Below are 27,219 nucleotides of genomic sequence, written 5' to 3' on the forward strand. Positions count from 1 at the left end.
AGGAGGGCCTTATAGAGTCCTGTTCCCTTACAGTTATGGCCCTTCAAGTGCTGTGGCCTTCCTTCTCCAAGATGATCTAATCACCAAATTGTTAGAAGCTCAATTACAAATTAAGAAAACACAGTCATTGGGAGGAGCAGAAATGGTCTCATTGTGAAGTGTTTTTCTATTGTTCCCATTACCACCAAATGTTATTTATTTATTTATTTTTGGCCATGCCATAAGGCATGTGGGATCTTAGTTCCCCAACCAGGGACCAAACCTGTGCCCCCTGCATTAGAAACGCAAATTTTTAACCACTGGACTGCCAGAGAAGTCCCACGCACGTTCAATATTGTTAGGAGAAATTGAGTTGTACTAATGGCTTCCTTGTGTCTTCCCCCAGGTCTGAAGGTGTCCAATATGCTACTGGGGAAGAATGAACAGCTCAGGAAAGAATGAAGCTGCTGGACCAAAGTAGGAACAACACTCAGTTATGGATGTGTCTGGTGTTGAAAGTAAAGTCCGGTGCTGTAAAGAACAGTATTGCATAGGAACCTGGAATGTTAGGTCCATGCAGCCACATAAACGGGACATAGTCAAGCAGGAAATGGCAAGAGTGAACATTGACATCTTAGGAATCAGTGAATTACGATGGACAGGAAAGGACAAGTTTAATTCAGGTGACCATTATATCTACTACTGTGGGCAGGAATCCCTTAGAAGAAATGGAGTAGCCATCATAGTTAACAAAAGAGTCCAAAATTCAGTAGTTAAGTGCAATTTCAAAAATGACAGAATGATCTCGGTTCGTTTCCAAGGCAAACCATTCAATATCACAGTAATTCAAGTCTACGCACCAACCACTAAAGCCAAAGAAGATGAAGTTGAACAGTTCTATGAAGACCTACACCACCTTCTAGAACTAACACCAAAAAAAGATGTCCTTTTCATCATAGGGGATTGGAATGCAAAAGTAGGAAGTCAAGAGATACCTGGAATAACAGGCAAGTTTGGCCTGGGAAAACAAAATGAAGCAGGGCAAAGGCTAATAGAGTTTTGTCAAGAGAATGCACTGGTCATAGCAAACATCCTTTTCCAACAGCACAAGAGACGACTCTACACATGGACATCACCAGATGGACAACACCGAAATCAGATTGATTATATTCTTTGCAGCCAAAGATGGAAAAGCTCTATACAGTCAGCAAAAACAAGACCGGGAGCTGCCTGTGGCTCAGATCATAAGCTCCTTATTGCAAAATTCAGGCTTAAATTGAAGAAAGTAGGGAAAACCACTAGGCCATCAAGGTATAACATAAGTCAAATCCCTTATGATTATACAGTGGAGGTGACTAAAAGTTTCAAGGGATTAGATCTGATAGACAGAGTGCCGGAAGAACTATGGGTAGAGGTTCGTAAGATTGTACAGGAGGCAGTGACAAAAAACATCCCAAAGGAAAAGAAATGCAAGAAGGCAAAGTGGTTGTCTAACGAGGCCTTACAAATAGCTGAGAAAAGAAGAGAAGCTAAAGGCAAAGGAGAAAAGGGAAGCTATACCCAGCTGAATGCAGAGTTCCAGAGAATAGCGAGGAGAGATAAGAAGGCCTACTTACATGAACAGTGCAAAGAAATAGAGGAAAACAATAGAAAGGGAAAAACTAGAGATCTCTTCAAGAAAACTGGAGCTATCAAGGAAGCATTTCATGCAAGGATGGACACAATAAATGACAGAAACGGTAAAGACCTAAGAGAAGCAGAACAGATTAAGAAGAGGTGGCAAGAATACACTGAAGAACTATACAAAAAAGGTCTTAATGATCCAGATGACCAAGATGGTGTGGTCACTCACCTAGAACCAGACATTCTGGACTGTGAAGTCAAGTGGGCCCTAGGAAACATTACTACAAACAAAGCTAGTGGAGATGATGGAATTCCAGTTGAACTATTTCAAATCCTTAAAGATGATGCTGTGAAAGTGCTGCATGCAATATGTCAGCAAATCTGGAAAACTCAACAGTGGCCACAGGACTGGAAAAGGTCAGTTTTCATTCCAATCCCAAAGAAGCGCAATGCCAAAGAGTGCTCAGACTACCGTATTGTAGCGCTCATTTCACATGCTAGCAAGGTTATGCTCAAAATCCTTCAAGCTAGGCTTCAGCAGTACATGAATCGAGAACTTCCAGATGTACAAGCTGGGTTTAGAAAAGGCAGAGGAACCAGAGATCAAATTGCCAACATTCGTTGGATCATGGAGAAAGCAAGGGAGTTCCAGAAAAACATCTACTTTTGCTTCATTGACTATGCTAAAACCCTTGACTCTATAGATCACAACAAACTGTGGAAAATTCTTCAAGAGATGGGAATACCAGACCACCTGACCTGTCTTCTGAGAAACCTGTATGCAGGTCAAGAAGCAACAGTTAGAACCAGACATGGAACAACAGACTGGTTCCAAATTGGGAAAGGAGTACGTCAAGGCTGTATATTGTCACCCTGCTTATTTAACTTATATGCAGAGTACATCATGAGAAACGCTGGGCTGGAAGAAGCACAAGCTGGAATAAAGATTGCTGGGAGAAATATCAACAACCTCAGATATGCACATGACACCATCCTAATGGCAGAAAGTGAAGAGGAACTAAAGAGCCTCTTGATGAGGGTGAAAGAGGAGAGTGAAAAAGCTGGCCTGAAACTCAACATTAAAAAAACTAAGATCATGGCATCTGGTCGCATCACTTCATGGGAAATAGAAGGAGAAAAAGTAGAAGCAGTGACTGATTTTATTTTCTTGGGCTCCAAAATCAATAAAGATGGTGATTGCAGCCATGAAATTAAACGACGCTTGCTCCTTGGAAGGAAAGCTATGACAAACCTAGACAGAATATTAAAAAGCAGAGACATCACTTTGCCAACAAAGATTCGTCTAGTCCAAGCTATGGTTTTTCCAGTAGTCGTGTATGGATGTGAGAGTTGGACCATAAAGAAGGCTGAGCGCCAAAGAATTGATGCTTTTGAACTGTGGTGTTGGAGAAGCCTCTTGAGAGTCCCTTGGACTGCAAGGATATCAAACGAGTCAATCCTAAAGGAAATCAACCCTGAATATTCATTGGCAGGACTGATGCTGAAGCTGAAACTCCAGTACTTTGGCCATGTGATGCGAAGAGCCAACTCATTGGAAAAGACCCTGATGTTGGGAAAGATTGAAGGCAAGAGAAGAAGGGGGCAACAGAGAATGAGATGGTTAGATAGCATCACTGACTCAATGGACATGAGTTTGAGCAAACTCAGAGAGATAGTGGAGGACAGAAGAGCCTGGCGTGCTGCAGTCCATGCAGTTGCAAAGAGTCAGACGTGACTTAATAACTCATATACAGAAATAAAAACTGGTGGCTCAGTGGTAAAGAATCTGCCTGCCAATTCAGGAGACACAGGCTAGATCACTGATGTGGAAAGATCCCCTGGAGAAGGAAATGGCAACCCACTCCAGTATTCTTGCTTGGAGAACCTCATGGACAGAGGAGCCTGGAGGGTCCATGAGGTCACAAAGAGTCGGACACGACTTACGACTGAACAACCACAACAACTTGTAATAATAACTGATCAGATAGAAACTTTTACATGTCCTAATGCAATACTATTAACGAACTATGGCTACTGTGTCTCAATTATATGCCTGACATCCATTTTGATGTGTCCTGTGAAATATTTTAACTGTACATGTGTATTGGCCTTTGAGTGTTTTCTTATTTGCCACTGATGGGGTAGTGTGGTAGAAAGATATCAGAGAACAGTCTTAGTCCTGTCATTGCCAATAATTGGTTGTGTGCCTTGGCAGTGAGCCCGGTTTCCTTATCTGTAAAATAAAATGGAGGAAAGAAGAGGAAATGACTGTTGAGGGCCCTCTAGCTCTAAGATTCTGTGGCTGAATTAGTATTGGAAGCTGTGAGTCCTGATTGGGCCACATGTTAATTATCTGCTCAAACTGAAATGATCTTGAAAGAAGACATTTTAAAAATCTGCTATAAGCAAATATACTTTTAAACCATCTAAGCCTGTAGAAATCATATACATGCTAATGTCATGTGTATAATGCATGAAACAAACTTTTCTAATATTTATTACATAATATATTGCCGTAAATATATATATTACATAATATATATTAGTATCTTTCTATATAAAGAAAGCTATGCAGTTACAGTGATTTATATACAGTTAACAATCAATATCGGAGAAGGCAATGGCACCCCACTCCAGTATTCTTGCCTGGAAAAATCCCAGGGACGGAGGAGCCTGGTAGGCTGCCGTCCATGGGGTTGCTGCGAGTCGGATGCAACCGAGCAGCTTCGCTTTCACTTTTCACTTTCATGCATTGGAGAAGGAAATGGCAACCCACTCCAGTGTTCTTGCCTGGAGAATCCCAGGGACAGGGGAGCCTGGTGGGCTGCCGTCTATGGGGTCGCACAGAGTCGGACACGACTGAAGCGACTTAGCAGCAGCAGCAGCAGCAACAGTCAATATATTAAATCTAGAACCTGTTAAGCATTAGTGTTATAAATCAAAATAAATATGACCAAGGATGTTACATTGTAAGAAGGAAGAACAAGTACAGGGAAGAGTTCATGAAAAGCACCAACTTCCTGAGAGAAAAGATGGTAGAACCCCATCCCCGTGCAGCCTGATGTAGCTCATATCCGCCACATCTTCTCTTTACCTGATACTTCCTCTCTAAAACTTATCCGTGACAATCATTTCAAGAACAGAAACTTCCTCCATAGTCACAATTTACAACTGTCTCCATGGAAGCACCTGTAAGATGTTAGCCCCCTCGGATTGGATTATATCTGTGTTGTCTGCCAAACCGTGGAACAAGCTGCCTGAGCTGGGGGTGCCACAATCCAGAGCAGGTGAGGAGGAATGTGGGATGGACAGATAAAGAAAAAAAAAAAAAAAAGATATATATTGCGACTTCCCCAATGGTCCAGTGGTTAAGACTCCACCTTCCAATGCAGGGTGCACGGGTTCAGTCCCTGGCTGGGGAACTAAGATCCTACATGCCGTGCAGTGTGGCAAAAACAAAAAAAAAAATGTATATTGACTACTCCTTCTCAACTGTTCTTAGAGGAGAAGATTGGCTATGTAACCTTATAGTTTCCGATAAAGTTATCCTGAGTGACGTGTCCAATGGAGCTGATGTTTTAATCAGAAAAGCTCAACACACTGTTTGAAAATACAAGCAAACATCAAAAGTTGAACTTTAGGATAGTCAGTGCATTTTCCTTCAAAACGGAAAATACACTTTGTTAAGAAACCGAAACACTTAAAAATCGATATCTATTGAGAAGCTGCTTTATAGCACAAGGAGCTCAGCTTGGTCCTCTGTGATGACCTAGATGGTGGGATGGTGGGGTGGGAGGGAGGCCCAGGAGGGATGGGATACAGGGACACATGCAGCTGATTCCCATTTCACAACATTGTGAAGAGATTATACTCCAATTAAAAATTTAAAAAATTTTTAAAAACCGAAATGATGGTTAACATCTTGCACATATGAAGTATATCAAAGATAATTACAGAGCACAATAGAATATCAAGGGGTATGCTGCTTAGTCGCTTTAGTCATATCCAACTCAGTTCGACCCTAAGAACTGCAGCCTGCCAGGCTCCTCTGCCCGTGGGATTCTCAAGGCAAGAGTACTAGAGTGGATTGCCATGGGGTAAAGTAAAATAATAACAGCATTCTCTCAATTATTTAAAGGCTTGTTGTATAAGTTGAAATCTAATGGCATTTTATTCTTCATCTCCTACCTGTCACCGATCATTAATTTCTAACAAAATTAAACAAAGCCTGACAAATGCTTGAAATGTTTTTTGCAACTATCCTTGAGTTTCCATGATCCAGGCCATTCTTTATTCCTTAGTGAAATGTGATGTGGGTTTCTATATTGGACTGTCTACAGGGAGAGAATAGCCTGCTTATCCCACTTTGAGTGACGAATAAATTATATTCTGGTTTCACACAGAAAAAGAATGGTCTTTATGAACTGCATGGAAAATTGAAAAAATAGTCATATGGGAATAAATTGCCAATAAATGCCCTCAAGAGAGGAGATCATATTTAGAAGAAATTTTAAATGGAAAGACCCAGAGAATTTATCCACCACAAGTGGTTACTCCAGACACTTATTTCAGAATGCCTTTTACCAGTTCTTGATCTGCCAGCAAGAAGCTTGTGAGCGCTAATGAGGGGTGCAGGGCACTTCACAGCGTAGGGTGTTTGGTGGTGAAGAGCTTGAATTATTAGAAAAGCCTTCTTTATAGTCACCCAAAATCTAGCTTCTTTTCGATTGGCCCTCTGCACTGATTTTGAAGAACTCTCCCTCTTTTGCAATGAACTGCATTGTGGTTAAGAATACAGACTTGGAAGCCAGAGTGCAGATAAGAAACGCTCTGGATTTCCCTGGCTGCCCAGTGGTAAAGGTTCTGAGCTTCCAGGGTCGGGGTGTGGGTTCCATCCTTGGTCAGGGAACTAAGATCCTACATGGTGCAGCCAGAATAATAATAAATAAAAAGACTTAAAAAAAAAAGAAATCATAGCTCTGCCTCTTCCTAGTTGTGACTTTAGGAAAGTCACTTAACCTCTCTGAGCCACAGTGCATCTAAGATGTGTAAAAATAGAACATGCAATTGCTGTGGAGATTCTACAAGAATTAAAAGCACTTTGCCCAGTGCCTTGTAGTGGTTTAGTCGCTAAGTAATGTCAGATTCCTGTGACCCCATGGATCGTAGCCCTGCAGACTGCTCTGTCCATGGGATTTCCCAGGCAAGAATACTGGCGTGGGTTGCCATTTCCTTCTCCAGGGGATCTTCCCGATCCAGGGATCACCCAGGTCTCCTGCATTGCAGGCGATTCTTTACCAACTGAGCCAGCAGGGAAGCCACATTGCCCGGTGCCCAGTGCATAAATGTATGTGTGATGAACAGTGTCTCTATACATTCTTTAAGTGGATCCTATGGCATGACTCTGACCCCTGGAGTCAATCACACTCCAGTGTGGTGATGCCTGATTTAGGAGACATAACTGAGCAAGGTGCCCAGACAAAGTCAGATCACCATATAGAGTGGTTCAGATGGACATAGATATATCTAAGGGCTCTGGTGGGACAGGTGAGAGGCATCCTGGGGTTGCCAGGGCTTGGAGCAGGATGAAATAAAGCTAGATTCGGGAAGCCATAAGCATGACTGAGGGGGTGCTGAGCACAGACTAATCACAGGCAATCAGAAGACAGACAGCAGCACGCGTACTGAGAAGCCCCCGTCTTACCTCTCAACTCCCAGCAAGATCACGGCAGCTGTGAAGGTGAGTCTATAGATCTGGCAGTTGTAGGAGAAAAAAATGTTCATGTGACCTCACCCAGGATGCAAGAGAAGGTAAAACCTGGGATGGAGATGAGGTGAAACTTATTAATACTATCCAATCATTTATTGATTCTTCTGTGTACCAGGCATTGAAGATTTTTTCACTAAAATTTTTTTAAATCTGCTATTTCTGACCATAAAAAATGCCAACAATAAAAAGCAATTTAACATCATCTTCTCTCTAAGCATAGGACTATTTTATACAATTTCATTGTTTCTTTAGAGCTACACTGGCCAGTGGGGTAGCCTCTACCCCCATCTGGTGACTTGTGTTTATATTAACTTAATTAAACATTAAATATTTAGTTCATCAGTCACCCAAGGCACATTTCAAGTAACACAGTAGGAAAAAAAAAAAGAGAGAGAGACCACTTCCTTTATCACAGAAAGTTCTATTGATCAGAATTACTCAAGAGTGACAGTCTCTTGAAGCTACGATTTTCATGGGTAACCCATCAATAACTGGACAGTGTTGAAGAAGCATGCAGCAATTGCTTAATTACTGCATGCTGAACACTGATTTAAAATAAGTGCCCCTGAAATATGGAGTAAAAGGAACACAAAGAAAAGCAAACCTTGTAGCCAAACCTTCATCTTCTTTCTCTGGGGTCCAGACACCTTATTCATAGCCTATCACAAAGGAAAAAACAACAAAACAGGAAACAGCAGATGTGTTCTATCAATGACATGATAAATTTCTAAGAGATAAAGTACAGATGGAAAAAATATGAACTTCCTGGTGTCTGGAAGGAACAGTACTTTTCTGCTGTGAAGAACAGTTTACTGATGTTGGACTGTGAACACTGTCTTACACTTACCTCAGAAGAAAGAAAAGAAAAGAACCAAGTGTGTGTCTTTTTTTTTAAATTGGAATCAAGAGGAAATTTCATAATAGATTTTTTGCTGAGAAGCATAGAAACCATAGGGCTTCCCTAGTGGCTCAGGGGTAAAGAATCTGCCTGTCACTTTGTTCAGTTTGAAATTTGTTCAGTTAACAGCTGAACAGCAAATTATATCATAATGGAAGATATAACCCACTGTATGTAATTCTAACAGTTACATATAATTATTTTCCTAGTTTTCAAAGAAGTTTTATATATATATATTACCAGGAGACTAATTTGCATAATATCTAACAAGATGTCTTTCTTTACTGTTTTCGATTATAGCATTCTTATCAGGTGGGAAAATAAGACTCATGTTGAGAATAAAAAGAATAAAAATATTAATGCCTTCATGGACTTCCCTGGTGGTCCAGTTTCTATGACTCTGTCCTCCCAATGCAGGGGGCCCATATTCCATCCCTGGTCAGGGAACTAGATCCCACACACTGCAAATAAAGAAAAAGAGAGAGAGAAAAAAAAAAAAGATCCCAGATGCTTTAACTAAAGATTCTGAAGATGGAAGATCCTTCGTGCTATAACTAAGATCTGGCTCAGGCAAATCAATAAATACAAATATACATATCTTTCAAATGTAATGCCTTTGAGAGCTGTTATTACTGTGCTCCTCTTTAGTATTGTATCTAAATACTCAGACCCTTTCAGGTAACCAAGTCACACAAACCGGAAGCATCAGGCAGAAGAAAAGGGAAAACACACGCACACACATATACATTACATAAGCCTTTATTCTTCTTCATAGTCTTTTTTTAAAATTGCTACAGTTACTAGGACTGATGAACTAAAAGTCAGAGAAAAAATCATACACGAAGATTTTTCATTTTACCCTTATTAGTTAGGTAGTGGTTTAGATACATAACAGAAACTTAGAATAGTTCTCAGATGATCCAATATTGATAAAAATAAATGAAATATAATAATAGCCTCATGAGACTGTACTTACTATATTTATTCACTATATAAGAAAAATAACTTCATATTTATTTAAAATTGTTAAAATTGACCTTCTAAGCTTTCAAAGTCACTACTGTAAACATTATACAAGCCAACTTATCCTCCAAACTTTCTGTTCACCCTTGGAATGCACCAGAGGCCATTAACCTTTATATTCTAGACTTGAACTGAGTCCTGCAGATCAAGACTATTAGTGTTTCATTTCCATCTAAGGTAATTACTGCTAAGTTAAAATACAGTACAAGTCCTAAAAGGATTTGTTCTATGTTTAGTCACTCAGAGACTGGGAATAACTAAAATAGACTATATTTCAGTAGATGGTGAAAATAAGTTTTAATAATAGAATAACATCAATTATATATGATAATATAGGCCTATAAGCTTCAAAGAACTTTATGAATGTTTAAAATGCTTATTAACCTATTTTAGACCTATCAGATTGCCTTTTCAATATTCTGGTTTATTAAAAAGATTAATAAAGAGAAAACATCACATGATTTGCTCAATGACACATAAACCAATATTCTCCGAGTTAACAGATTTATTTGCAAACCACATAAGCACATTTTTAAAGGAAGAGAAATTACAAGATTGTATCAGTATTTAACAACAACAACAAAAAGTCTGGAAGGCATCAAATAATACATGAAATAAAAGAGTTGGCATATTTGAGGAAAAAACTCTCATAAGCAGTTAAAAATCTTTCTGGTTAGGAAGGAATGTCTGGAATCTGCATGTCATATCTTTTTTCACTCCTTTCATTTTAGGACTAAATCCTAGCATAGGATGGGAAAAGAATGCAACAAACAGCACTCTATATATATCCTCACAGAGTTTATAGTTTTAAATTCCAAAAGGTTCAGATTGCAGTTTCATCAAATTTCTTGTTCCCTATAGACATGAGACATCACTATTTGGAAAACAAATTTTTGATTATCACCAAAAGTGAAAGACACCTGGGACTTTCCTGGTGGTTCAGTGGCTGACTCTGCTCTCCCAATGCAGAGGGCCTGGGTTTGATCCCTGGTCAGGGAACTAGATCCCATATGCTGCAACTAAAGATCCCACATGCCACAACTAAGACTTGGCAGAGCCAAATAAATAAACATTTTTTAAAAGTGAAAGAGACCTGGTAAACATATATTAAAAATATCCAGAATAAGGAAAGCCCAAGCCAACTAGAAGAATCTCTCTTCTGATCATTCTTTCTCTTTTCTACTAGGGATAAAACATTTACACTCATTACTCACAATTGGGAAAATCAGGACATAGATAAAAAAAGAAAATTTGAAAACCACAGGTGAGAACTATGGCTAATGATATGAACTATGATGTTTCTTCTGCTAGTCTTTGTGCTAATTATATTTTATAAGATCATAAACTTATTGTATACATACTTTATACCCTAATTTTTTTCACCTAACATTTTACTATTACCAGTTCTATACTTCATTATATATATATCAAAGAGGTATATATTTAAGTGTGATCTTTATTTTTTCTGAATTTTAGAAATAATACATGCTAATTTGGAGGAGTAAAACAAATTACAAAAGGAAAAAAAGGAAAAAGATATACCCTTCTATAAAATCTTGATCCTATCCTTATATCTAAAACACAACCACTTTGAACACTTTACTTTTGTGCCTTATTTCTTATCTTGCCTGCCTTATTTCTGTAGTACATAAACAATCATTTTTTCTATTCTCCAGTATCGAACATTTAAGAGGTTTTAGTTTTCCACATCAAGAGTGGGTGTAATATCTGAATATTAAAATGCAAATTCTTACATATTAATATTCAAACATTCCTATAAGTTTACCAGATCAAATCCAAAAGTGGGATCAATTCAGTTCAGTCGCTCAGTTGTATATGACTCTTTGCAACCCCATGGACACCAGGCTTCCCTGTCCATCACCAACTCCAGGAGCTTGCTCAAACTCATGTCCATCGAGTTGGTGATGCCATCCAACCATCTCATCCTCTGTTGCCCCATTCTCCTTCTGCCTTCAATCTTTCACAGCATCAGGGTCTTTTCCAGTGAGTCAGTTCTTCGCATCAGGCGGCCAAAGTATTGGAGTTTCAGCTTCAGCATCAGTCCTTCAAACTATATGTTTCTTAGTCATCTGTAGTTTTTTCTTTTGTCAATGATGTGTGATATTTGTCCTTTCTCTACTGGGTTCATAGGCATTTCTTACTGATTTATCACAATGTTATTTTTGTTGTTAATTTTAAAACTATCAACCACATGTACCATAAAAACACTTTCCAGTTCCACTTTTTCCATCAAATATGGTTTATAATATTATATGAAACAAAAGTACTTAATCTTCTACAGCCTAATACACATATTTTTCCTTTGTGACTTACCCTATCTATGTCTTTTTAGGCTTAGGGAGTCCTTTACTTAGAAAAAATAAGCTAAATTCACCTCCATGTTCTTCTGTTCCTTATGTTTCAGTTTTTAAATTTATTTTGATACAGTATGCAAAGTGAGACTTTTAAACCTAACTTTTATCTAAAAATCTAGTTGCCCCTTTCACATTGGTTTGTAATACTTCCAGTTCTACATACTATATCCTAATTTACTGTGATGGGAGGTGTGGCTAGGAGAGGCGGAGGAAGGGAAGCTGGAAGAATGGGTATGAGGGAGGACAGGGTATTGCTTCTTGGAAAAGTCAGCTGGTGAACCACACTTTTAATTACTCAAGCTTTATAATACATTCTCACATCTGACAGAAAGCTTCACAATTCCTCTTCTTTTGCAAACATTTCTTAGCCATGCTTTCCCATTCTAATCTCCTTTCAATATTTTCCCAAGATCTGGTACCAGTCATTCTGAATTCCTTTCCATAAGAAGAGCAGAAGAGATGGAAATCCAGGCCACAGGATGCTTGCAATTTTCCCTTATCCCTTCTAGCTTTAGTCAGTGTGATACCAGGGGCTCTTTCCACTCTTCCAGCTTTTGAGGGGGGCTTTTTAAAGTCATAAATCCATTTTGATGCTTCCAATTTAATAAAACCTGTTTAAACCTTGCTTTTTCTAACGAAACACTTAGTATATATTTCCCTTCTTTTCAAGCCTACTGGTACACCATCTTCTCACCAACCTTGATGCACATGCTGTAGCTTAAATGCTAAATTCTGTTTAAATGACAGCATTGCACAAAATTTAGAAGAATCCATGTCTCTTTCTCTTTTTTCTTTTTTGGTTCTTTCCCCACATCCTCACGTTGTTGGCTCAGAGTTCACTGGTCCAGAGACTCTTTCCAGGTATTTTCATCTTTTTGAGCACATCACCCACTATCAGAAAATAAAGGAGGACCATGGAAGGGAGGAAAGACAAAATGAGAGGAGAGGAAAGAAAACATCACTAAGGTGTAAGGCTCTGACCTCACTAATATTGTCCCCATATACTTATAATAAAGATGTAATTGGGAGTGACGTATATATGCTTACCATATGTGAAGTAGCTAGCTCGTGGGAAGCTGCTGGGCCGCACAGGGAGCTCAGCTCATTGCTCTGTGCCGACCTAGAGGGCTGGGATGTTGCAGGGAGGGAGGAGCAAGAGGGAGGGGATATATGTATACACACAGCTGATTCACTTCGTTGTACAGCTGAAACTAACACAACTTTGTAAAGCAATTATACTTCAATAACTAACTAAAGAGTAATAAAATAGAAAGTATTTCAAGACAAAATCTTCCTCTTATTTTTCCTAATTAGAAACCAAAATACAGACTTGGCTCTTATTTTTCAACTCAAATTAATACCAAGGTTTTTATTATTGTTGTTATTTATTTTTAATGAAGGGAAACTTTGTACTAAATTCTAATATTTCAGGAGCTCCCTTGGATGGACGGATGCATAGATAGGTATTTCATTATCTCAGGACTTGATTACCTTAAATCTACCCTGCCAATCAAGCATATTTCAAAAAGTAACCAAACTGGAATCAGGAATTATTAGAGAAATGTACCCAATATATCAAGTTTTCAAATTCTCAGCAAGTCTTAATAGGACTGTAAAACTTTCACAACAGTTATCTAGGATCTATATGAACAAACCCAGGAGGCTTCCATGGCATTCCAATGACAAGTCCATATTCATATTCTACTTAGATACCCATCTCCAAAACTATCACAAGGCAGTCATGGACATTTTTGGCACGATCTCAGAGTTACATATACCTGTACATACATGTTTATGGGCATTTTCACATTTTAAAAAGTTATGCCTGAAATGCTAAGAAAAAGAAAAGCAATTTAAACACTATACAGAATATATTTTGTTTAATTTGCCAACAAAGGTCTGTACAGTCAAACCTATGGTTTTTCCAGTAGTCATGTATGGATGTGAAAGTTGGACCATAAAGAAGACTGAGCACCGAAAAATTGATGCTTTTGAACTGTGGTGCTGGAAAAGACTCTTGAGAGTCCTTTGGACTGCCAGGAGGTCAAACTAAAGGAAATCAGTTTGAATATTCATTGGAAGGACTGATGCTGAAGCTGAAACTCCAATACTTTGGCCACCTGATGCAAAGAACTGACTCACTGGAAAAGACCCTGATGCTGAGAAAGATTGGGGAAAGGGAGAAAAGGGGGCAACAGAGGATGAGATGGTTGGATGGCATCACCAACTCAACGGACTTGAATTTCAGCATGCTCCAGTAGATGGTGGAGGACAGGGAGGCCCGGCATGCTGCAGCCCACGGGGTCGCAAAGAGTCAGACACAACCTAGCGACTGAACAACAGTAACAATTTGTTTTGAGACAAGTTTATTTAAGTACACATGGGAGTCTAGGATCATCCTCCAATTGAGAGAAGTTAACCATTTTTTAACTTCATGGGAACACTATATTTTCAATTAATTTATTTTTGGTTGCACTCAGTCTGTTGCTGTGGGAGGGCTTTCTCTAGTCCTGGGAGCTGGGGGCTACTCTTCCTTGCGGTGCACAGGCTCCAGCTGTGGGGCTTCAGGAGTTGCAGCTCATGGGCTCTAGAGAGCAGGCCTGGTAGTTGCAGAGCATAGGCTTAACTGCTCTGCAGCGTGTAGAATCTTTCTGGACTACCTGGGGTTAAACCCATGTTCCCTGCATTGGCAGGCAGATTCTTATCCATTGTGCCACCAGGGAAGTCCTTGGAAACACTATTTTTTTTAAAACACATTTTAGATAAATGCTTATCTTCCAAAGCAATAATATGTATCAGTCCTGAGTGACATGCCAACTACTTAAAGAAAAGAAAAAAACAAACAACTGTCTATGGGGAAAAACCACTGAGGCACATTTACAGCTTTATTTTGTGACTAGGGTTGGGTATTCATGAAGCTCCCAAGTACAACACTCACATCTATAAACCACCTTCTCCTCTGCAGGCCCAGCAACTTGGGGGTGACGGTCTGTAATGTCAAAGCATTCCCTAAGCAATCCTATTCCCTTTTACCTTGAACAGGAGTTAAAGCGGCAAGTTTTGACTAAAATACTGAAAACTAGACACCACATTCCAAAGTGAAACACGATACAAAGGAACATTATCAAAGGAAGCATGCCAGGAAGGTTATGTAACTCTTAAAACCATGTACCCATGTCAAGGGCAAAAAGAGTTCGAGTTACTTTTTTTAACTGAAGGATAATTGCTTTACAGTATTGTTTTCACTTCTGCCATACATCAACATGAACTAGCCATGGATGTACATATGTCCCCTCCCTCCTGCACCTCCCTCCCACCTCCCACTCTTTCCCACCCCTCTGAGTTGTTACAGAGACCGAGTTTGATTTCCCTGAGTCAAGCAGCCAATTTCCATTGGCTATCGATTTTACATATGTAAGTGTACAAGGAGATTTTTGAAGATGAAGGTTTTTGGAGAAAGTTGCCAGCATGCTGTGTGGATCTGACCCGAAGGTCTACAGGGCTGTTTGCTTACTTGCAAGTGGAAGGCAAAGAGCTTCAAAGGGCCACCCAGGGATTGCAAATTGTCTCCTCATTACCCTCTGAGTTTTGGAAGGTAAAGTATTTCCCTTGGACTAGATCTGAGCCATGCAAGATAGAGCGAGTTGTCTTAGATCCTGTTCAAGGACCACCTGCTGGAAAGAAGGTACCACAGCAAAAGCAGCAAGGAGTGTGCTTCCTAGTGGAAACAGACTCACAGACTTAAGAGAAAGAACTTGTGGTTGTCAGGCGGCGGGGTGGGGGGCGGGGAGGAAGGGGCAAGGGGTAGGTAGAGAGTATGGGATCGTTGTGTACACACGGCTGTATTTAAAAATGGATAACCAACAAGGATCTACTGTATAGGTCAAGGAACTCTGCTCAGTATTATGTGGCAGCCTGGATGGGAGGGGACTTTGGGAGAAAATGGATACATGTATAAGTATGGCTGAGTCCCTTTGCTGTCCCCCTGAAACTATCATGACATTGTTAATCTGCTATACTCCAATATAAAATAAAAAGTTTAAAAAACAAAACAAGACTCCTAGAGGCTGCGGATGACCAAATACAAATTCACTTCTTCAGGTCAATGGTGCTTTGGAAGACAAAGAAGCATCCGCCAGAAAAAAGGCCAGTTTTAAGCACATGCCAGGGACTTTTAAGCAAGTGCCAACCACTTCAGTGGTTACAATTTCGCCTTCCAATGCAGCTGGTGCAGTTTCAATCTCTGGTCAGGGAGCTAAGATACTACATGCCTCTAGGTCAAAAAAACCCAAAACATAAGCAATATTGCAACAAATTCAATAAAAACTTTTTAAATGGTCCACATCAAAAAATAGTGATAATTTAAAAAATAAACACATGCCAAATGGGGAGGTGTAAGCACTGGCTCATCAACAGTCCTTGCCAAGTAAGAACTTTCTTATTTCCCCCAAACTTTACTTCTCTGTTTACCAAGATGAGGAAAGAGTGATAGCACTTCACACACAGAGAGAAATCAGGACTCCCACTTCCTACAGCTCCTTGCCAGGAAGACACGTAACTTTCAAGTAAGGCTGTGATTTTGATTGTTCCATGAACACAGACATTATAAACAACTATGGTTACTTTTCTCATTTGAAACAACCAAGCAAGTGTTTGATTTTCATCAAAGTGACCAGAAAAATCATGGCAATTGCTTGTCATTTGCAAAATGATCAGACCATTTTTGAAGCTGCCTCCCTTGTCTTTTTATCCTCTCCTGCCCTTGACTTTCAGACACGACCTTTTTTCCTCTTCTTCATGCTACTGTTTAATCATGACAGTCATAACAGCAGCTCACATTATTGAGTGCTTGCTCTGTGCCAGGCACTCTGCAATGTGCTTTATAAATACATTTCTCATTTCAGCGTCATACAAATCTCTACTATTGGCATCCCATTTTATGTATGAGGAAACTGAGGTTTATCCATTGTTGCGAGTAAGTAGAGGACTGGCAATTCATCCAGGTGGCTTGACCTGAAAAAAATGAATGATATGTGGCCTCTCAGTTCAAAGAATAAAACACACCAGGCTTGCTTTCTTTAATAAAACATATGTGGATCTCCCCCACAGCATGAGAAAATGGAAACATTCCACTGAAGGAGAGTGAGTAGAAAAGTAAACATAGCTATTGTTTGTAACCATAAAATCTGTTGATGTACATACACGCTTATTGCAAACTCCTGGATGATATCATTCTGCCAACAGTCACAAAGCTTTCTCAATTCAGACATGAAATAACAACAATGAAAACAACAACATAGAAAATTTGTAATGTTTGAGCTTTAAAAGCTGCCTTTTCATATTTTCATCTGATTTTCCTCTTACAACAATCCTATGAGTAGGCATCATGAATACTATGTTTTTGATAAGGAAATGAAGATTAAAGCTTTTAAAAACTATGATTTAGGGACCTCCCTGGTGGCGCAGTGGCTAAGACTCCACATTCCCAATGCAGGGGGCCCAGATTTTATCCCAAGTCAGGGAACTAAGACCCTGCATGACGTAACTAAAAAGATTTCACGTGTTGCAATGAAGATCAAAGACCCCCACATGTCACAACTAAGACCCGGCACAGCCACATAAATAAATAAATACAAATAAATATTTAAAAAAATAAAAACAAAAACTGTGATTTATTTAACGCCAAAAATGAATACATGACAGTCAAGACTAAAGGGAGCACATATCAAAGGGTAGTTGATATATCAACCCATATTTGCATCAATATCCATATTAATCACTCTTAATCTTTAGGCTTTGCATTTTTCAGTCACCAAAATGCCTCACAAAATCCTCTTTCAGATACTGAATCCCTCACTCCATTTCAATGAGATAATTCATGGCAAGTAACAATGCATATGGTTTTCAGATGTAGAACCTAGGGCCTCAAGAAGTAACTGAGCTGGCCAAATCAATGGAATACAAGCATCTTATAGGGTTTTACAAAACTGAGTTGAATTTCTATCCTAAAATGGGAAGGCATGCCTTTTCTCACTAGAAAGATTATTCTAGAACTTTAGAACCATGCCAATATATTTCCCAGTAACCAAGTCATCAGGATCTCTGTTCTCTGAGAAGGCAACGGTTCATGCAAGCAATCAGTCCAGCTAATTAAGTTCCAGGCCTCTTTATTTTAATTCCAAAAGTTAAAGCATTCTTTCCTATCTATTCTTCATCTCCTCTTAAGCAAAGACTCATAAATATTCCCACCTTCCAACCACTATATATTTCACTCTCTCTATGGCCCCAAATACTAACAATTCACTAGCACAGAGCTTCTCAGGCTTTAGCATTCCTCAGAAACACCTAGAAGTCCTGTTAAAACAAAAATTGCTGGGCAAACCCCCCTCAGTTTCTGATTTTGTCAGATCTGGAGTGGGGACTGACAGGTGGCATTTCTAACAGATTTGCAGGTGATGATGCTCCTGCTCGTCTGGGTACCACACTTGGAGAGAACCACCGGACAGGGATTTCTCCCAAATAGTCCCTCAAAGGGTCCCCACAGAAAAGCACTCAGCTGCTAAGGCTTCTATGTGGAGGAAAAAGAAACACTTGTCATGACTCATAGCCTTTTTCAAGCTTTTCCAGCCACAAAATTAAAAACAGAAAACGACTAGATTGAAAGCAAAATGAAAACAGCTAATGTTATACTGTCTAAATCTGAACTTACGGCATGGTTTCTGGAGTTAAGAAAAAAGACATAATAACAACTCAGGTGAGCCCAAGGCTGACCACATTTTAATGTGGCACTACTGAGGCTGCCAGAAAAATCTGGAGACCAAGCCAGGCTGTTATGCCCTAACCCAAAATCACCGCAGACACCTGGCTCCCAGTTTTGTTTTGTTTTTCTCTGACAATGGTAAGTTCTTCCATACAATTCTCCAAACACATCAACCTATAACTCTTTTCATTAACTCATTTTTTCCCTACACCATCTCTACTATTTTTAACAGAAAAAAATATCAATTGTCCATAAACAAATATGGTTGGACCATCAAACATGTAGATCAAAAATCTGAAGAGAGAAGCTGGCAAAAGGAGTTTTCTTAGGGGTCCTTTATTTTTGTGATGATCATCTCTAGAAAGCTTTCAGGGGAAACTTGAATTCCATTCTGTATCTCTCTAGGGAAAGACAAAGGCATTTTGTGTTATGGTATGTTATGGTACTTTGGTATTATAGGTTATTTATCAAAAGTATGACTAGTATTTTAAATAGTACCTTCTCATAACTAAAAAATAACTGACAAGAAATGTTGTTATTACCAGATATAAATCTACAAATAACAAATGCTGGAGAAGGTGTGGAGAAAAGGGAACCCTCCTACACTGTTGGTGAGAATGTAAGTTGGTGCAGCCACTATGGAAAACAGTATGGAGCGTCCTCAGAAAACCAGTTTACCATATGTTCCAGCAATCCCACTGTTGGGCATATACCTAGACAAAACTATAATTAAAAAAGATACATGCACCCCTATGTTCATAGCAGCATTATTCACAATAGTCAAGACATGGAAACAATCTATATATCCATTGACAGATGAAGGGATAAAGATGTGGTACTTAGAAGCAATGAGATACTACTCAGTCATAAAAAGAATGAAATAAGGTCATTTGCAGCAACATGGATCCAACTAGAGATTCTCATGCTAAGTGAGGCAGTCAGAAAGAGAAAGACAAATACCACGTGATATCACTTACATATGGAATCTAAAACATGGCACAAGTGAACCTGTCTACAAAACAGAAACGGACTCACAGACATAGAGAACACACTTGTGGTTGCCAAGGGGGAGAGGAAGGAAAGGGATGGAGTGGGAGTTTGGGATTAGTAGATGCAAACTAGTGTATGCAGGATGGATAAACAACAAGGTCCTACTGTATAGCACAGGGAGTATTTTCAATATTCTATCATAAACCATAATAGAAAAGAATATAAAAAATGTATATACTTGTATAACTGAGTCACCTGGCTATACAGCAGAGATGGGCACGACATTATAAATCAACTATACTTCAATAAAAAACAACAAGATATAAAACTTCTGCTTAGGAAAGCTGTTAGTTCTACCTTTAATATAGGAACATACTGCAGGAACTATTGCCTGTAATATCACCTCGTGTCCATCACATTTCAAAATATGAGCCAGCCAATGAAGGATAACACTTCTAAGTGATAAACCAAAGTCATCCAAATGTGGTTTTTATGTCCCAGCGCTAAGAGAAGGGAAAACATGAGGATACTGGTAAGGTCACCGAATACACAGGCTTGCAAAGAAGTGATTCTGTATGAGCATGAGTCACCAAAACTGCTTCCTTAGTGATAACAGTTGCCTAAGTAACTCAGATGCCGGACTCTGCTAAGAAACACATGGGCGGTGGGTTGGGTTTCGAACCCACTAGTCATTTCCTTAATTGCTAAGTACTCTTCCCAGTTGCCGTTTGGGGCCTGTGTTTTCTGCAGTAACCCAGCAACTAGTCATTATGCTCTATTTTATCAGGGGGAACAAAACAGCAAACTCGACATTTCCATGGATTTCACAGAAAAAGTGGCTGCTATTTCCCTCTGACTTGAGGCGGACATCAACCGAACTACTGAAACTACTGAACTAGACTTCAGTGACAGAACGATTATTCAAGACTCAGAAGGATTTAACAGAGAATAGAAGAGTGAATTGGATGCCCTCTGAGTACAAGGAAGACGCTTTATTCATTTCTGGGTCCTTAGAGCCCAGCAGAGAGCCTGGCCCCCAGGAGGACTCTAAGTACACTGACTGAATGGAGTCCCTGGTTCTCTTCAGAATATTTCAGTCTATTAGGTCATGGTGCCACTGCTGGGTTGGGATTTCATCAGGCTCTCATGTTTTCATACATCCTTTTCCCCTTCTATCCACAATGGGGCCGTGATGTCTGTTGCTCTCACCCCTGTCCCCACAGGAAACACTTTAACCATGCTGTTTTAACAGAGAGTGGTGCAAGCGTGCATTTCTTGGAAAAATCTGAGCTGCAACAGCAGTGAGATTAGTATTGGGCAAGAAATGTTTAAAACTGGGTGGTAAGGTCATATGTGTTATCAGTAACATAGCTTGAATTTGGCCTTGGAATCTCAGTCATAGGCAGACATAGAGAATGGACCTGTGGACAGGGGGGAAGGAGAGGGTGGGATGAGCTGAGGAAGTAGCTCTGACATGGACACACTAACAGGAAGCTGATGCATAAGACAGGGAGCTCAGTTCGGCGCAAGAAGCTCAGTTCGGTGCAAGACAGGGAGCTCAGTTCGGCGCTCTGTGATGGCCTGGAGGGGATGGAGGGGGTGCGGGGAGGCTCAAGAGGGAGGGGATATGTGTATACATAGAGCTGATTCTTTTTGTTGTATAGCAGAAACCTTACACAATGTTGTAAAGCAATTACACTCCAATAAAAATGTTAAAAAAAAGTTTTGGTCATTGGGTAGTTCACTAAATCTCTCATTTCACACGTCTCTCATTATTCTTGGACTATACAATATTCCAAATGTTAATAAAGCTCCCTAAAATGTAAACTAATAGACTAAGTATGGGGAAAAGCTGTTTTTACTTATAGAGGTGATGTGTTCCAAAAATGTGGTCAGCATCTCCCTTTTCCACTAGCAAATGTGGGTAAAGATTTTCATTCATCTCATTGCACACAGGGATGAGATGTCATTATCATCACTTCATTCTGGTGAACTGAGTCAGAATTAAGAAATGAGATCTCCACAGAAAACCCCGAAAATGCCCACTGATGTCCTGATGATTCATTTAGGGTACCCTATTCTCTGAATCAGAAGGGGTCTTGTGGATGCATGGGAGGGGGCGGTGAGGGGAAATCCATAGAGATAGATGAGACACCATGACAAGAATTCCAGAGACTCGGGGATGTCACCAGCACGAAAAGCACCATGGCATGTGAAGTACTGCAGTACTTTACAGAAGACTGGAGGCAGGGACTGTGGCCAGAAGTCCTAGGTTCAAATCCCAAGTCTGCCACTTCCTGGCTGTGTGAGCTTGAGCAAGTTACTCAAGTTGTTCTGTGCCTTGGTTTCTCCATACATCTAACAGGGTCGCTGTGAGGATTTAATCAGTTAACACATGGCAAATAGTCAGCACTCAATATACGTAAGCTATCATTATGATTACCACTAACGTTCCCATCTGGGCCAGACTCTGATTCTAGGAACAGCATCAAAATCATGCCTGGTTATCATTAACATTGTTTAGAGTTCACTAATCAAGGACTATGAAAACCAACCCAAAGTCAGCAAAAGAAAAACGCTGATTAGACATGCAAATACGACTGCCTTATATTCTGTGCACACGTGTGTAACCTCCTAGAGTCCTAGAGATGACAGATGAATAAATTACAATATTGTTCCAGAAGTTTTTCATGACTTATGATACAAAAAGCATATTTAATCTATATTAAGCTCAAATCTCATCATATTTTTGTAGTTACTCCACACAGCCATATGAGTCCCATTAGAGGGTATACTTCTAGTACTTGGCTAATTAGAAATACAAAGTCTTACTCAATCTTTTGGAAACTATTGCAGCAGAATTACAGAGAGGGCTGCCAATCCCTTTATTCTGCTACAGTTAACTCAGAATGTTCTTTCTTTACTTATTTTGTATCATTCTAATCAATTTTCTTAATCCTTTTACCTGCTTAGTTTTATCATTATGCCATCTTATATGTCCTTTCATTTGTCACATGGCTTCATTTAGGGTTACTCTGATTTATGTTTATTTTTTTCTAATATTTTGTCTTTCTTTGTAATTAGGAGAATATGTTTGATTTTTTTGTATTGGGTTTTTTACCCCCTCAGCATCATGTTTTCGATTTTCATTTATTTTTTAAATTTATTTTTTAATGGAATAATAATTGCTTTACAGAATTTTGTTTTCTGTCAAACCTCAACATGAATCAGCCATTGGTATACATATAACCCCTCCTTTTTGAACTTCCCTTCTATCTCCCTCCCCATCCCACCCCTCTAGGGTGATACAGAGGCCCTGTTTGAGTTTCCTGAGACATGCAGCAAATTTTTAATATTTATTTATTCATTTATTTTTGGCTATGTTGGGTCTTTGTTGCTGTGGCAGGCTTTCTCCAGCTATGATGAGCAGGGGCTACTCTTTGTCAAGGTGCATGAGTTTCTCGTTGCAGTGGCTTCTCTTGTTTTGTAGCATGGACTCTAGGAGGTGTGGGCTTCAGTAGTTGAGGCATGTGAGCTCAGTAGTTAGGGAACCAGGCTCTAGAGCACAGGCTCAGTAGCTGCCGTACACGGGTTCAGTTGCTCCATGGCATATGGGGTCCTCCCAGACAGGGATCAAACCTGTGTCTCCTGCACTGGAAGGCAGGTTCTTTACTACTGAGCCACCAGGGAAGCCCCCTGATTTTCATTTTTAACTCCGACAAATCATACTGATCTTTTTCAACACACACAGAGATCAAAGTTTGATGGGGTATATTTTAAACTCTGAGTTTATCAAACATAGTCAAAGTTAAATGTTCAAGATTCTGAAAAAAAAATCACTTTGCTGGCTAAATGAATGTGACATGGCAGTGCTAAAGCTTCTCCAGATTTTTTGAAAGATTGGTCAATTCATTAGTCAGTTTTGAGATAGGTCGGAAGGAGTTCTTAAATCCTTCCCAAATACACAAAGAGACTACAGCTATAAGATAGTCAGGATCTCTTTCCCAACTACATAGGTTATCATAAAGATGAACTCAAAATTATTTTAATTCTTCAATTCTTTCAAAGAAAAGTATGCTATTAAACAAAGTTACTATAATTAGACCCATCACCAAAATATCTTCTGAAAAAAAGTCTATCCCTTGGGAACTTGATGACCTCCTCCAAATAAGCTGAGTAAACTGCCATGATGCCAAAGCAACCGGCAGATTTTCTAACACTGGCAGGACTTCCTTCTCTCTGATGAAAATGAGCAACATCTTAGGATACAGGGCAAAACCTGCTTGTTCTCTTAAGGTCTCACTCAGCCCATAACTAAACTCTGATGGTATCATTTAGCTCTCTTTCAAATAAGGTCTGGGTTTTTTATATCTGGGCTGCTTTTGTCTTGCTTTTTGGACCAAGTGTATCAATACTGACAACCTAGCTTCATGTCTTGGTCCAACAATTTGAATTATTTTTCTGCACTAGGTGTTTTCCTCTATATGGTAGGTAACATCCTCTGTCCCTCCTACATCCTCACCTCCCTCTTTCTTTAGTTAGAGATGGTGCCTTAGACTTTGAGGAAATCAAAATTACATATATATATATATGTATGTATAAAATATATGTAAACATAAATATGTCTAATCTCTTAAATCTCTATCTAGAGATAACAGATGAATACATTACAGTACGGTTTCAGAACAATTTTTAATAATTTGTGATATGAGAAAAACATGTTTAATCTGTATGAAGCTCAAATTCCATATTTTTGTAGTTATATAGTTTTAAGGGAAATGATCATCTGCCTCCCCCCAAAAAATGTTTCAAAGAAAATTCTAGAAGTTTGTCTTCAAGCTTCTTTTTCTGTGGAACTTTATTGGAGCCATAAAAGTGATGGACATGAAGGCATTTCAAGTCTTTGAACTTTTCGAAACTATTTTAGAGGAAACTGAAGAGGCTCCCAATTTTGTACCCACGGGTGGAAAGCAGACCAACACACTCAAATTATATAAGGAACAATCCAAGGGAATCAATACTGAGTTATGTGAACAGACTAGAAATATTGTAAGGAGTAAAACTGCATGACCCAATTCATACCCCAACTTCTTCTTCTTCTTTTTTTTTTTTGGAACTTTAAAAAAATTTTTTGGCCACACCCTGCAGCACATGGGATCTCAGTTCCCCCAACCAGGGATCGAATCCACACCCACTACATTAGAAGGTGGCATCTCAATCACTGGGCCACCAGGGGAGTTGCTATACCCTACCTTTTTCATGAGGTTTTGCTCTGTGTAGACTACAGAAAGGAAGTACTTTCAAGTAAACGGATCTGAGTGAAAAATCGTTCATCTCAGAGTAATTTTCCACCTAAAATATCTTCCATCTATAAAACATCTATTCTCTTAGTTAATCAGTCCAGAAAGCTCAGAGCCCTCAACTTGGTTGTCCTCTTCCTAACTTCAGTGTCTAACAATCATCCTCCTTCTTCATCACTGTACCCGCCAAGATCAGGCTTTTACCATTCACACAGTCTACTACAAACAGCTTTCAGACTGGTCTTCCCATTTCATCTTCCACAATATGCCAGAACAATCCTCTTAAAACACAGCCACAAGCATGTCTTTCTCTTCGTCAAAAGTTGCAGTGAAATCCCACTACCCGCCACATTAATTATAAACTCCTTTCCTTGGCATTTAGTCCTCTAGTGCACGGTTCCATATCAGCTTTCCACTCCCTTTCTCCCCTACAACTGCTCCATAATCAGCCACAGTGGGATTCTTACTACTACCTACATGTCCCCAGAACCTGGACACTTGTACAGTTTCTGCTTATGAGTTTTCATCGGCGTTGAGCATCCTCTGTCTATGATAAGCTGTAGAAATCACACTCATTCCTCAAACGTCACCTTTTCTGAATACATTTTCTGATTTGATCTTCCCCAAATAGACGTGACCCTGTCTCCATATAAACCCTTCAGCATTTCATTCATACCTCCATCAGAGCACTCACTGATCACACTCTGCTATGTATTCATAGTACAGCTCTTTCATGTGGTTCCTGACTTTTTCTCAAGGCTATGAGCTCCCCAGAGGCATGAAAAGTTTCTTAACTTGCCTGAATATATTAGGAAACATTGCAGGCAGTGCAAAAACCAAGTACCTATGTCTGATGAATGGAATGTAAGGAAAGAGGTGAGGGTAGGGGGAAATGAGCTGTATTCATGGAACAGAGAGGAGCTTAGGATCTCACTGAAATTACTGTCTGGTAATTTCAGTAATTACCAGACTGGGGAGCAGTGGGAGGTAAGGATGAATGGGCATACTTAGCCCGGCTTTCAAAGGCCACTGTCAAATGATGAGTCTCAACCTCCTCTGAAGAAAAAATTGTTGCTTTCATTATATTTATTGCAAACTGTAACTGTTTGATTTGCTCCTTAAGTATTGTCTCTCTGTATGACACACGCGCACACATGGATCCAGATCTATGTCCAAGAGCACGTGGATTATACCTGCCTTGTTCCTGGAACATGGTAAACATTCAATACATGTGTTCTGAGTGTGTTCATGAAAGCTGTGGATCATAATACCCTGTAAAGATGAGAGGAGGTCATGTGTAAAATGACTAGCACTGGTATTAGCTTTCTGTTTCTCTCTTTCCTTCCTCCCTCCCTCCCACCCTTCCTTCCTTCCTCCTTTTCTCTCCCCCTTCCTCCTTTCCTCTATGAACTACTCATGCATTAATTCATACATTCAATAAATGTGCCAGGCTTCTCTGTAGGCACTGGAGATAAGATAGTGAACAAAAGAGAGAAGTCTCTACTGTCATGGACTTTACCGTCTAACAAGGGAATGAATGATTCACTTTGCAGCTTTAAGGAGTCTTAAGGATGCAGTTATTAAGAAAAAGAGGTTTTGGTTCAAAGTCAGACACATTGGTGGGATTAAGCAGAGCCTGGAAGAAGGGAAGCCAATTGCCGTATTGCAGGGATGAGATATATGATGGCTTGGACATGAGTCACAGCGACGTAAGAGAGGAGAGGGTGCGGAAAGCAGTGGACAGGACACCCATGGGATCTGAGCCATCCAACGGTAAGGAAGTGGGAAGGAGGATGAAAGTTTCCAGTCTTGTTAGCTCGCTGTGTTGCCTTAAATAGAGAGGGAAGTTCTAAGGGGAAGCTGCAGTGGTTCATGGGGTTTAGAATGTGAGATGAGTTAAGTCTAACTTTGAAAATGATTTTTTTGAAGAAACAGAAAGAAATCTAGGTGAAAATACTTCACTCTCAAAGTAAAGATTTAGAGCCAAGTGAAAACCAAACTCCCTTCTTTGTTATTATGAATCACTGTTTCATCATTTGAATAAAACATGATATTCTAAGGATCTGTCAAATTCCTTTAGGAAGCTGCTCCTTCACAACATAACCTGGTAGTTATCCTATCCCTACAGCTCCTGAAACACAGCATGCCCCTAAATAATGTTTGTGAATTAAATTAGTTAATAGCAAGCAACATGTCATCAAGCCGAAGAGAAAACTGCACTTGGAGTCAGAAAGAGCTCAATTCAAATGCTTGCCCCCTAAAGCCAGTATAGGCAATCTTACTTACAAAGCAGAAATAGACACATAGATGTAGAGAACAAATGTATGGCTACCAAGGGGGTAAAGAAGGTGGGAAGAATGGGTAACTGGGAATGACACATACATACTATTGATACTATACATACAACAGGTAACTAACGGGGACCTGCTGTCCAGCACAGGGAACTCTCCTCAGTATTTGGTGATGACCTAAGTGGGAAGGAATTCCAAAAAAGAGGGGGT

At 39.6% G+C, this 27,219-nt stretch overlaps 1 protein-coding gene across 2 annotated transcripts in view; it reads right to left on the minus strand.

The window, feature by feature from the left end:
* Positions 1-27,219, minus strand: part of TRDMT1 (tRNA aspartic acid methyltransferase 1) — an 85,677-nt gene that overhangs the window by 55,167 nt on the left and 3,291 nt on the right. Inside the window, exons 1-2 of one of the 2 annotated variants that reach the window (XM_043478791.1) lie at positions 7,977-8,193; positions 7,307-7,420 (exon numbers count right to left, since the gene is read on the minus strand). The exons of the other annotated variant lie outside the window; for it this stretch is intronic. The gene's annotated coding sequence lies outside the window, so the exon portion shown is untranslated. Of the gene's footprint in view, positions 1-7,306; positions 7,421-7,976; positions 8,194-27,219 lie in introns of those variants that run through there. 2 annotated transcript variants of the gene reach the window in all.

Source organism: Cervus canadensis, chromosome 10, assembly GCF_019320065.1.
Source record: "Cervus canadensis isolate Bull #8, Minnesota chromosome 10, ASM1932006v1, whole genome shotgun sequence".
Taxonomy (NCBI): Eukaryota; Metazoa; Chordata; class Mammalia; order Artiodactyla; family Cervidae; genus Cervus; species Cervus canadensis.